Source organism: Pipistrellus kuhlii, unplaced genomic scaffold (assembly GCF_014108245.1).
Source record: "Pipistrellus kuhlii isolate mPipKuh1 unplaced genomic scaffold, mPipKuh1.p scaffold_m20_p_1, whole genome shotgun sequence".
NCBI classification, from domain to species: Eukaryota; Metazoa; Chordata; class Mammalia; order Chiroptera; family Vespertilionidae; genus Pipistrellus; species Pipistrellus kuhlii.
Window position 1 is genome coordinate 66,434,329 of NW_023425404.1, and position 12,555 is coordinate 66,446,883.

The following is a 12,555-nucleotide window of genomic DNA, read 5'->3' on the forward strand; positions in this document are numbered from 1 at the left end:
TAACAGTTTTTTCCTTGCCTTCCTGTAGATTATGCACTGTTTTATATTTATGTTGGGCAAAACATCTAGCATGTAATAGGAATTCCAAATAGTAAATGATAAGGTGATTGGTTTTGATTACCTATGTATCTTAATAGCCCTAACAAATATTGAATAACATCATTTCTTTTTCCCAGAGGGGGAAGAGAAATACAGATAAAAACAGCTTAAGTGGTTGGGTTATATAGCATGGTCATTAAATCTTTTCTAAATAAATAGCCTTTTAAAGACTTGGCAGTCTTATGAAAAGAATGAGAGTTCTGATGAGGAAACCTGGGTTTTTTCTCTCAGCATTCTGTGAATATATATCCGTGAGGAAGTTACTGAAAACACCTCCTGTGCTTATTTAACAGTAAAATAAGAGGATAGGATTAAATTATGTCAAAACTCCTTTTCATTCAGGTAATCTGTGAAACATTAATGGTACCTAACACATAGCACTGAGCATGTGTCAGACCCTGTGGGACACTGTCATATTCTTGGACTGTGTAATGGTCAAACAACCATGTGAAACATGTACTACTATTAATTGAATTTTATAAGAAAAGTGAAGCTTAGTGATTTAAGTTACTTAAAGAATTTCATACATCTGGGAGTAGTAAAGTTGCATTTTTAAAGGAGTCCGACTTCAGAGTTTACCCAGTTAATGGTTATTTCATACATTGTCCCCCACCCACAACATTATTCACAAGCCAGATAAGACTTAGAAAGTCACAAGTGTCTGAAACCTGCCTTCTTTCAAATTTTACTCTCCCTGAATAAATATTAGTTGCCCACCTGCCTGTTTTTTGCTCCACTGAAACATACTTCCTCTTTGGTTAGCATTTTCTGTCTGTCCTCACTCTTTAGCTGTAATCAAGAAAGTGGCACACCTTATAATGAAATATTTCAAATGAGTATTTTCCAGAGACTGCCCATGCAGTCATTGAACATGAAGGGATTTTCATGGAAATTATAAATGAACAGTCAAGGGAGAGTCTTTTGTAGCAAAATTATAGGAGTGTCTTCTTAGGTCAAAGTCAAAGTAAGGATGAATTAACTCCCAAAACAATTTTGAAAAGGTGAAATTCAATGATATTGCAGTTGTTGGACCAGGTGTTAAAATGTTATTGGGTGTTAATTTAATTTTCATCCTGTCAACACTCATCTGAACTGTAACAGCTGCTAAACACGGTTCCACAAGAGCAAACCATCCTCACAGAGGAAGCAGATGCCTAATCAATAGGGCCAATAGAAATGTATGGCTCAGCTAAGCTACCTGCACAAAGGTGAATGAATCCCGTAGGGCTCTGTCTTACCTGAATGCAGAAGAATTTTAAAGATAAGTGAGACTATTCAAGCAGTAAGAACAGGAGACTGAAAGTCTTAGGTTGGCTTCTAATTGACATTGTTTGTTTTTTTTTTTAATTCTGCATGACCTTGGAATAGAAAATGCCTTGGTTTTTCAGTCCTTAGCTTTCAGAGTTATTGAAGATGTTGTTTCAAGTATATTGCTATTGATATGGAATTTTTGGACTGGAACCTAGATTCTTTGTCTGCCCAGAGTTGAAGAATGAATCCATGGACACACAGTGGTATAGCAAAGGTAGAGACTTATTGAAGGACAAGCACAGACTCCCACATGGGGAGTGGGAAAGAGTCCCACTGATTTTCTTTTCCTAGGGCTCATAAAGGCTGCTGATCTTGGTGCCTTGATATCCCCTGTGATTGGTCACCACTCCAACTGGTTACTATAGTAACTCCTGAGCGCAAAGGTTGAACCTCATATAGGACCTGTAAAATCCCCCTCCCCTATCCCCCACCTTGTTCTTTATTGTTTTCCTATTCCCTTTGGGCTTTCTTCTCCTTTTGAATGAAGAGATTTCTTCTCTTTATTCTGGAAATATAGACCGTTTGCTGTTCCCAGCTCCCTCATTCTATGGAAAAGTACTTGTTGCAGCTTTTCAGCTTCCCTATTCTGTGGAAATATATCTTCTGCTGCTCTGCAGCTCTATGCTTCTTCCATGTTCCTCTTAATTTCTAAAATTCCCTAAAACCTGTCTTTTTCACTCCCAGAAATTCCCGTTTCACTATCATTACTGCTATTATCATCCAACATACCTTGCACACAATTCACAATAAAAATCAACTGCTTCTTAAGAAAACTACCTTCCTTTAAGTTCTAACATTGAAGAGGTCACAAGGATGATACAGTATTTAACAGCTGTTCTTCATTGGATCCTTGGGTGAATAGAAATAGATGACATAATTTGGAGATGCATTTTGAGTTTGAATACTTTCTTGACTACTATACTTACTAATATAGTACAACATGTAATTTCACATTCTGGATATTTTCAAACAGGATAGATTTCTGTGTCTACACCAATTGCAATGTTACCTAGGAACTGTGGTTTGACTATATTACCTCTTACGATTGATTATGCCATTAATTTAATCATTTTTTATGATTAAGTTAGTACTGTATGTCTCATTTAGAATATCACTGTTGTTTATGTCACTCAGACTTGGCTATAACTCCTTCTGTGATTATGTGGTGATATGTATCCCAATTAGATCCTGGGGGAAAAGATCTGGGGTATTTATCTAAGCCGCAGGCATCCTCAAACTTTTTAAAGTGGGGGCCAGATCACGGTCCCTCAGAGAGCTGGAGGGCCGGACTATATGAACTACTAATTCCTACTGTAACACCTTGGCTGCGCTCACTGCCCAAAAAACCTGGCGGGCCAGATCAGACTCCTCTGCGGGCCGCATGTGGCCCGCGGGCCGTAGTTTGAAGACCCCTGTAAGGCGTCCCTTTTGATAAACTTCAACCGTGCAGGTGTTGGGGCATTCAAGTAGTTGCTACTGAAGAGGCTACTCTATGCAAGCAGGACTAAGGGCAGGCTTTGGACAGAAAAGACGAGAAGTTTTCATTTCAGTTTTAAGCAAATGCAAAATAATTCAATAACTGCCGGAGGAATTACAACACATGAAACATATGCAGCTGCAAATCACAGAGCACTTTATTACTCACACAAGTTCCTGATATTGAGGGTACAGGCTTAATGGAATCCCAGTAGTGCTGTCCTCTGGGGTCCTGCATTGGGCTGGGCTGGTCCAGATGCAGGGGGCTTGTGTTCCTCACCAGAGAGCTAGGTGGCATCTAAATCGGGAGGTACTAGCCTTTCTTCTATTGTTTGGAAGGGAGAGGAGCATGGAGTGGCATCGCTTGTCAGACTGACAAAAGGACTTGTCTTTGTGGCTTTATGGTCAGGCAAGTATCATTAGCTGGCCAGGACCTATTATTTTTTTTTAATTTCTTTATTGATTAAGGTATCACATATTTGTCCTCATTCCCCCCTCCCCCATTCCCATCCCAAACCCCAACCCTACACATGCCTCAAACCCCCTGTTGTCTGTGAACACTGCTTAGGCCTATACGCATGCACACAAGTCCTTTGGTTGATCTCTGTCCCTTACCCCCACCCTCCCCTACCTTCTCTCTGAGGTTTGACAGTCTGGTCAATGCTTCCCTGTCTCCAGGTCTGTTTTTGTTAATCAGTTTATGTTGTTCATCATTTCCCCTAGATGCGTGAGATCATGTGATACTAGAAATACACTTATAAGAACCAAAATTGAGACAAGCAATAATGGTTATACTGAGAGGCAAATGGATAAGTCTATAGTGAGTTTTTTCTAGGCCAACAGTTCTTTTGACTCCCAAATTCAATGTCAAACAATTCCTTATGTGTATGTTACAACTTCGTGATCCCCAAGGACCACTAGGGAGCCGAGTCTGATGCAATAAACAAAAGAGCCTTTTCCATGCTAGCATGGGCTCTGTCCCACACACTCCGACTGCATGGCAGAAGAGAGCGAATTTCGCCAAGCCCTGGGGTTTTACTCCGGTGGTGATGTCACTGCTGTGGCTGACCCTGATTGGGCTAGGATCCAGTTACACAAAATGGAGGATAACTCCACCCTGCCCTCTCATTCCCCCCTTGTCTTATGTGCATGAGTCAAATCATTGACTAAGGCCTACTTCCTTTCAGCATAAACAACAAATACAGTTACCAAGACCTTTAGTACCACAGTTCCCATCAGTATTGTCCTCAATGAAGTCCAGTTCCCCTCCTGCAGGCATCGATTCTCCTTCTGGACTGAGTGGAGCCCAGGCTGGGGATCTCACAGGTGAGGCCGCTAGTTGCCAGGATCCAGGCCATACAGGAGCTGGGAGTCATGTAGTCCGGTCTGGGTGCCATCTACTTCAACAGCAGTGGATGTGCTCAGGATAACAGTGTAGCATCCCTTTGAGTCCTTGGGCAGTGAATTTCTTTACCCACACTGAGTTCCTGGGCTATAGGGTCTGTGGTGGGCATTGGCAGCGCATCTGGAACAAGCAAACTGCAGAGCCTATAAGGACTTGAGCAAGGGAATGGTTATCAATTCCAGTTTTCTCCTTCTCCCTGACCCTGGGAAGGATGGAGGGAGGTTTACCATACCTGATCCCAAAAAGGGGAGAGGGGGAATCCATCCCAGTAGGGGGTACACCTGGCCCATAAGAGGGTGAAAGACAGGGGGTTGGTCCAATTTTCACTGATTCTAGGACACATTTAGTTAAACCCATTTTCAGAGTCTTGCTTATGCCTGTCCTAAGGCTACAGCTATACTTTGAGATACCTTGGCTACAAAGGTGGGGCTGTTATCTGATGCTGGCAGCCCAAATCTAGGTATAATCTCCTGGAGTAATCTCTTGATTACTATAGAGGCAGTTTCCATCCTAGTGGGGTATACTTCAATAAGTGTCTACAAAAACTAGACCTTATTGCTGGTGGCTTAATCTCTGAAATCCACCTGCCAATGCTCTCCTGGGGAAGTTCCCTGGGACCCAAATTCCCAGGGGGACCCCCTTACCTTGCTTAGCATTTACCTGTGCACAGACAGTACTTCTAGCAACTCTGCCTCACAGAAGTTCAGAAGTCTTGGTGACACTTAAGTGGGTAACCTGGTATCACTGGGCAACTCTGACCTAGAGTCTCTGAGACCAACAGTCTTGCATATGGAGGGTACACCAATCATCTGGTCCTTCAGTTGCCTGCTTCTGTTCAGCCAATTCCTTCCAGTTGCAGTAAGTAACCCTCTTTTCTCTGTGGATGGCACAGTGTCTCCATCAAAGGGCCTGGATTAAGGCCAAAAGTTCAGGAACTGTGCCCAAATGGTGTGGTCCAGGGTGACCACCACCGCCTCTGCATATCAGGTCCCATCCTGAACATAACTGTTCCCATCCGTGAACAGTACTTTGTCGCCTGTTACCTCTGTGCAGTCATGAATGGGTTCATCCATCATCATCTGGGAGCAGGCTGGCAGGGTTGATGGCCAGAGTCTAATGAATCTGGACACAGGGCTGGTCCAGGAGAAAAGCTTGGCCCATAGTCTGCTTATCTACCTCCTTCACCAGCAATGCTGTAGTGGCCACTGCTGGGAAACACGCTGGCCACCCTGCTGCCACAGGGTCCAGTCTCCTAGATAGATAGGCAACAGGTCTCTTCCAGGGACCTAGAGTCTGAGTGAGAACCCCTTTGGCAATGCCCCTTACCTCACTCACGTAGAGGTGGAAGCCGAGCTTCGTGACATCTGCCAAGACTAGGGTAGGTGCTGAGACGAGAGCCTTCTTTAGCTCCTCAAAGGCCCATTGTCTAGTTCAGCAGCTGTGTTCCTTCAGTACATCTTCCTTCTGAGGTCCACAGTCCTTCTTCGATGTCCAAGGAGGCTCCCTGCTTTCTACAATAAACATACTAATTCCTTCCTATTAGTTGCTGGCCTTTTATAATTTCAAATTAACTTCTAAATTTTCTTTCTATATCCTTCAAAAATACATAACCATGCCTCAAAATTTTTTAAAGAAAAGGCAAGGGAGGAGGGAGCAGGTCCAGTACCCTGTTCCCAAGCTTCCAGCCTCTTGAAATTTAAAATGCCACATTTTCCCTACAGATACAGATTTATCTGCATTTCTAAGCACCTCCCCCACACACACACATACACACTCCTCCCCCTCTTAGTGTACATGTCAGCAATGATATTTCAGCTCTGAATTATGGACAAATGATGGTAATGCAGGTCCAACCCTCTCTGATTTGGACTTGGGCAACCTGCAGTGATGCACAGCTGCTGACTGCTAGTATGGCAAGGCGTCATCGGTGTCTTCCATCTCTGGACTCTTTCTCTTCTGTCTTCATGGCTAGAGCAGTCCTGTCAACTCCTCTCTATTGAAGGGATCCATATGGTCTTGGAGTTGTTTTCTGAAAATATTCAAACATATTCTCGACCAAAAGTTAATAAAGAAATCTCTTCTATAAATTCGACTTGGGATCCTTTTTCATTTTTTGCCCAAATGATTTTGCTTTGGCTTGTTTTGACACTATGTGTGTTTTTCATGAGTGTCTTGCTGTTAGCATTACAAATGAGGACCTATTTTTAAAGCCTGTTTCACACCTGCAGCAGTCCAGGTGGCTATCAATGAATTACGTCATTGTGCACATGTTAATCTCAAACAGGGTGAGGGGCTACATGTGATCATCTAGGGGAGTACACCACTCACACAAATGGTTATCTTAGCAAGTCACCCTAAGACTGAAGTTCAAATCCTTATCTATGTGGTACACACACTTCAGGACAGTGGAGAATGTGTCCTTAATATCACACTTTGAGTTTCAAGAAAGTTAACTCAAACATTTCAAGCCTTTTTAACATTCTAGACATTTTTTAAACATTTCTATACATTACTACAACAATATGCCAGGGATTCTCTAAACTCTCCTGAACAAGAGAGTTAAAGTACCCTGGAGCTTCAATAGTATTATGTTTAAGAATATTTTAAATAAATGAACGAAATTGGACTTAAAGGAGTAGAATGCAAATTTTTCATGGGTATTAACATGATGCATCTTTGAAACAGTTTGAATATTGAGATAAACCTCTTTGGCTTACAAAAAAACACTTGGCAGTTACTCTCCTTTTAGTGATTATCAGGAGAATCTGGCTACTTGTCAGGTATGTATTCCTGAGGAGATCTTTGATTTTTGTGGGCTTGTTAAATGTCAAATAAAGCAAAAAACACCAAACAGAGAAACACCTGTCTTCTTAAAATTTCACAGTGTTTCCTTACCTTCTTTCAACTTCTAAAGAAAGTAAAAGCTTTAAGGAAACATGCAGTGGGGGTTATTTTATCCTGTGTTGGAACAGGGGACTATGCCTTTAATGTGAAAAAAATATATATTAGTCTTCAGAAGATAAAATAATTGTGGCATTTGGACTGATGAACTAGCCTTTTCTATTTTCTGGATCTGAGTCATAATTGGGGAGGAATCAAAATACCATCAGGGGCACATTGAGAATTTTATGTCATGAAATTCTTATCCCAAACATAAATGCAAAGAAGGCAGGTTAGAGGAATTGAGCCAGGCTTTTAATAGAACAATAATTTTGAAAATGGCTCTTTGGAGCTCTTAGTAGAAAAACAAAATGTAAAAGCAAGAATTATATTTCTTAGCATTTATCTGAAACTGGGGACAAAAGCCATTATTACTTACATTAGCATGACAACATACTAAATGTTCCCATTTTGTGTTAGGTATTTGAAAAGCCTAAAATTTGGTTCAGGAATTCCTTCTTTCCTGTTTCCTCTTTCCTTCTCATTTTTCTTTCTTTGCCCTCATCCCCTTGATCCTTCTGGTAAGAAATGAATGTAGATAAAACACTTTGATGAATGGATTTTGTACAAATTCAGTGAAAAAGATACACTTACAAGTTAAATCAGGTTTCACAATGTGTTAATAACATTATCAAAGTCATTTATAACCTGTATTCTCATGGCTGTAAATGAATTTCATTATAGAATTTATATAAAATAGATAATAGATTAATGAATGTTATTATTTCTTTACTTTCACTAATTAGGTTATTACTAAGTGAAATCAGCTAAATTCTGAAGCTTTTAATGAAAGATTGATGTAGCTTTTGTGAGCCCTAGAAATCTTATGTCTTTGTTCTATCACTGTAATATATATCTGCTTTCATCATTAACACTTGATATTTAAATCAAATTAGAGGGTATTTTTAGTAAAATGATCAGCCTTATAAAATTTGTGAAAATATTTAAAACAAAATTTATAGATTGTTTTATTCTTTCTCTTTCAACTAAAAGGCTTTATAAAGCAACACAAACTCCTTATAGCTCTTTACTCTGTTTCCAATGACTTGAGTTAAAAAATGAACAATTTCAGTTGCCACTTTATTATGACCACACTGTCAAATAACTAGTGTGGTTGTGTAATAGAGTAGAGTTAAAAATAAGAGACCAAGGAGGAGATAGGGAGAATGCCAGCAAGACACTCTATGAATACACCTGAGAGATTTATACATGATTTAAATTTTAATTGATTAGTTCACATTAATAATATCTATCTATATCTATCTATCTATCTATCTATCTATCTACCTACCTACCTATCTATCTATATTTATATCTAGGGGTTATTGTAAATATTTTTATATAATATTATCATACAAATAACTATGCATTGCCTTCCTTTCAGGGAACCTGAGTTCAAATATTCAAATATACCACTTAGTAAATATACTAACATATTGTTATCCTTTAAGTTTTATGCTTAAATTTTAGAGTAGATTATTTTTTTGTTTAGAATAGGGTTGAGTTCTACTTTTTTAGCACTTATAATGAATCATTTAGTGTTTACTGTCTTCTTCAGTGCACCTCTATACTAATTATAGTACCTTGTACAATATATGATTCTCGAACTTAATTTGTTCTGGAAGGCTGTCTGAAAACCAATCATTTTTTCCCCATTAGAAATAATGTAAATTGAATTAATCCTTCCCAGACCCTCAGATGATTCCTTGTTTTAACCTCTGTTATATATAAATAGTACATGTCTCATGTACTGTTTAATATATAAATAAACACTAAAAACAAAAAGAAGCCCTAGCTGGTTTGCTCAGTGGTTAAAGTTTCAGCCACACAGAGCATGTACCTTGATTGCAGGCTTGATTCCTGTCCCTTTGGGGTACCTTTGGGAGGCAATCAATCAATGTGTTTCTCTCACATTGATGTTCCTCTCTCTTTGTCTCTCCTCTTCCCTTCCACTCTTTAAAAATCAATGACAAAAATATCCTCAGGTGAGGATTAACAACAATAAAAACAAATAAAAACAAAAAGGACATGAAATGTAAATGAAGATTTAACAAAAAGGAAATCTACAGTAAAAAAAAAAAAAAGAAAATTTAATAAACAGAAATAAAAGCAAAAACAAAAACAAAAACAACACATGAAAATATCCACAGCACAGTTTCCTGAGATGTTAACGGCATGAGCTTTAGCAGGAAAACTGACTCATACTGAGGGCAGTTGTGGACAGTCAGGCCAGCAGGGGAGGGCGGTTGGGGCAAACAGACTGGCAGGGGAGAAGTTAGACATCAATCAGACTAGCAGGGGACAATCAAGAAGGCAGGCAGGCGAGCGGTTGGGAGCCAGCAGTTCTGGATTGTGAGAAGAATGTCCGACTGCCCCTTTAGGCCTGATCCCAGTGGGCAGTTGGACATCCCTTGAGAGGTCCCAGATTGGAGAGGGTGCAGGCTGGGCTGAGGGACATACTCTCCCTTGCATGAATTTCATGCACCAGGCTTCTAGTACAGGTTTCAGCATGAAATGGTTGTCAGGTTGAAAAGGGAGTTATTGGAGATGGGAGACATTTGAGAACCAAGGTTTGACTGTATTCCTTTATATTTATTCAAAACAGCTTATCTGCATTTGCTAGTTAGAAAAAAACATCACAGAGACTAAGATTTGTTCATGATCTCATGATCTCTTAAATCTCTAGAGCCCTCATTTACTAGCTTTATTCTAATGCTCTTCTTAAGGTAATACCATGATCCTTAAACTTAAATATACCTTATGGCTAATGAAAGATGAAAGTTAAGACATGCATCTAAGCACAAACCTGGAATTAAATACTTTTGGATCTTGCACTAATCCTTCTATGAATAAGTTCCAAAACGTCATAAGTATGAGATCTCTGAAAAAGTTGTCTTTTTGTTTCATAACTCTAAAAACATGTACTGAAATTGTTTTAAAGTATATTCTCAAGAGATGTAATGCAACATCATTGTTGAGATTTCCATACTTTGCTTTTTCTTAAGCGAACTTATCATTTGCATGTGGATATATCTTTTGTGTATGTTGTTCCGTCCAAAGTGGAAACTCCATGAGAGGAAGGATTTTTGTCCAGGTGGTTCACTACAGGATCCCTTCTTAGAAAAGTGCCTAGCACAGCACTGGTGCCCACTTTGTGTTGGATAAGTAATGGTGTTGAATAAGTAACATACTAGTACTTGTGAGTGATCATTTGTGGCTCTACACTGAGCTCCAGTCTTGGAGAATTCTATGGTCTAGCTTACGTGACCCTATTGCAAGCCTTGAACCAGACTTCCTGGTAATTGTGCTGGCAATATCTTCATCCTGGTTGTGGCTTTGTTTTTCTTATGTCTTTTGTCTAAATGAGTTAACTGTGAAATTATATTGTAGCTAGACATTAATGTAGAATCTCCTACCACTGTTATTGTAGGATTTTAAGGTTGTGTCATTTGTTGTTGCTTATATAGTAGGTCCTAGGGTTACGTGAAAGATCTATTCCTACGAAGAGATATAATGCAATTTTCTCAGTAAATGGGAACCCACCTACATAAGCACCTACATCACTCACATGGAGCACATACACAGCAGTAATGAAGTGAAACAGTAAAAAAAAAAATTTAAAAGAAAGATAACAATTCCTGACCTTTACTTGTGGTAAATAAATAATAAAAAACATAAAGCACATATGTACATATGTTGAAATGACAGAACTTTTTTTTTTAATAAATAAATGGGAGATGGAAATGTCACCACAAAACAACACACATCGAGTCCGATGCAACCTGAGGACTGCCTGTAAGGAGTGGTTTTGTAGGATAGACCAGTCAAAGGTGAATCCTTGCTAAGGAACTGTCCTCAAATTCAGATATCTATAGCAAGGTAGGCTTGCCTGTGTTGGCCATAGACTGGTGAGGTTTACCTCAAAGGTGAATAATTGAAATAGTACAAATATACTGTACTTCAATTTCATAAAATAAAATAATAGTATATTGCATTAACCAATCTCTGGGAAAGATCAACCATTTTGTGGAACAGAAGCATTCAATATAAATGAAAGAGCTTACTCTAAGCTATCATTGTTACTTATTACTGTAATCTAATTTTGACTTTAAATCCCAAGCCTAAGTACTTCACTTACTGAGGATCTTTTAATAGTATCAGATGGTCCTTGGTTTTCTTAAAAATTTAGACTTTCTTTCTATGTGCAGATGTTGAAGATTTACTCTATTAGGTAGGCCAAATGACTGCAGAATCAATTCCTATGCTTTAATAGATAGGAACTATCACAAGGATAATGTAACTACGGCATGCTTCCAAGAAATGATTTGGGAATAGATTTTATTGAACAAAATATATTCATAGCATGTGACTGCTCTGTAAATTTTGGTGTAGAGTAATAGAATATGTGTTGGTTTGCAGATGCAAGGAAGAAAAAATAATTTGCTGCTATGCTATGGTAATAATAAGATCCTGGAGGGACGTCACGCTAAAAATAATGTATTGAAACTACCTTCGATTTCTAACGACATTTCTGAGTTGCATTCAGAACATAGGCATTGATTACAAAGTGTGGTTTGAGAAGGCAAAAGAGGCCAATTTTCCTGCAAACAAATTAAGAGATGCATATTGACTGCAGGAAAGTATGTCATCCCTGAGAAATCGAAAGCAATGGGACTTTAGGAAATCAATCAGCAGTCCAGTCAGATTAGATTTTTTCCATGCTTAGTTTCTGGAACCCTGTGTGGAATGTACATATTTTTTTGGCAGATATAAACTTTTTGCTTTTATAGTAAACCTAGGTCAATAAAATGAATAGAGGGGCAGGTGATTGGCTTGAACACATTCATATAACATATTTTCAGAATCCTAAATAAACACAGAAAGCCCTTGAAACCCTATAAAAATGTACGTCCTTCTATGATGCTTTGTCCCAGTGACCCATTTTTTTTTTTTTTTTTTTTTTAGCAGTTCAGTTTGGGTGTCCTTTGGGGAGATATGATGCTCTAATCTGAGATCAATAATCAGCATGCCACATTTACTTTAACCTTCTTGAGAATGGGGGTGGGAGGGTGGGGAGGGTCTTTTCAATACATAAAAAGACTGTAGCACTGCATTGTAATCATTTATATATGGAGCTATATGCTATAAGACCTCAAGTTCATTTTTTTTTCTTTAATAGTGATAGGAATGTATATTTAAATAGCATGATTAGTTGGATCTGAAGCACATAATGATTCATTTGGGCATACATAACTGCTCACTGTGAGTTGTGATACTAGATCCGTGGTCAGCAAACTGAGGCTTACAGGCCACATGCGGCTCTT